General features: G+C 62.4%; 1 protein-coding gene across 1 annotated transcript in view; it reads right to left on the bottom strand.

Moving 5' to 3' along the window:
• Lhcf23 (light harvesting protein) overlaps positions 1 to 1,175 on the bottom strand; it is a gene marked incomplete at both ends in the record, with an annotated part of 3,271 nt that overhangs the window by 1,067 nt on the left and 1,029 nt on the right. The gene's annotated exons all lie outside the window — the stretch shown is intronic.

The following is a 1,175-nucleotide window of genomic DNA, read 5'->3' as shown; positions in this document are numbered from 1 at the left end:
GAGTCACGTCGGCGTCAAAGGAGCGACGTGCGACCTGTCAGAGCTTGATCCTCCATTTCAAGCGGCGTCGAGTCTTTCCGGGCGGCGACAATTTTGTCCCTCCCCAGGACGCACAGACGCAGCTGCGACCCCGCCGAGTGGACGGGGGCACTCCGCGCCACCTGCCGAGTGCCCCCGTCCACTTGGCGGGGTCGCAGCTGCCTCTGGAAGGCACCGAGAGGGACAAAATGGCGCAAATGGTCAAATCAAGGTTTTGTAACGCGAGCTGTGCCACAGTGAAATGGCACTACCCTGAGTTTCGTAATTTACCATACCACTCTCTGCTCATACCATACCACTCCCCAGGAGAATCAAATAAGTGGTAAATACCACTCTTTTACCAGTAAATGGCCATCACTGCAAAAGCCCAATGTGCAGGACTCCGATGGCGCGATGCGGTCATCGTCCGCGGGTTCAGGGTTGTGGGGCACAAGTCAACACAGAGTTTTTTTGGCGTCCCTCTCCCCGAACGCTCAGAGAGGACACAGCGACGCACTGGGAGTGGGCGAGTGGCACTGCTTCATGCGCGGGGGGTGGAGGGGGGAGACTCAAACGCAAAGGGGAGGGCCCGCCTTGGCCTCACTAGTCCAAGCTGCCACACTCTAGAAGGGGGAGGCCTTGAGCATGCCCTCGACAAAGGGGAGCGCCGAATCGCCCGCCGAGAAGGGCGCCATCACCTCGCCACTGTACGGCGCGATCAAGCCGTCGAGCGCGGGGACTGAGCCCGGCACCTGTGGAGGTAAGGTCCGGTAAACTTCTCCACACACACACACAGGTGGTGTGGGGAGGGGGGGGGGGGGGCAGCCCGTCTCCACGTCTAGACGACAGGAGCCCCACGGCATTGAAAAGTGCAAGGCCCGGTGCGCGTGGGCGAGCGGTGTGTGTGTGAGAGAGAGAGAGAGAGTGTGTGAGTGAGTGTGAGTGTGAGTGAGTGTGTGTGTGTGCGCGCGCGCGCGTGCGCGCGGCACCTTGGACGCAGCGACGAAGCCCATGATGCCGAGCATCGCGGCGCGGCCGTTGTTGAGCTCCGTCACGAGCTTGGCGTCCTTCTTCTCCTGCGACATCTTCGCGGTGAAGCCGAACGGGTCCCACAAGTCGAGCGGCACCTGCGCCGGAGGCGGGGGCGGCGGTGAGGG

Source organism: Emiliania huxleyi, assembly GCF_000372725.1.
Source record: "Emiliania huxleyi CCMP1516 unplaced genomic scaffold EMIHUscaffold_25, whole genome shotgun sequence".
Taxonomy (NCBI): domain Eukaryota; phylum Haptophyta; order Isochrysidales; family Noelaerhabdaceae; genus Emiliania; species Emiliania huxleyi.
The sequence above is the reverse complement of the archived record's forward strand: the minus strand, read 5'-3'. Positions and strand labels throughout refer to the sequence as shown.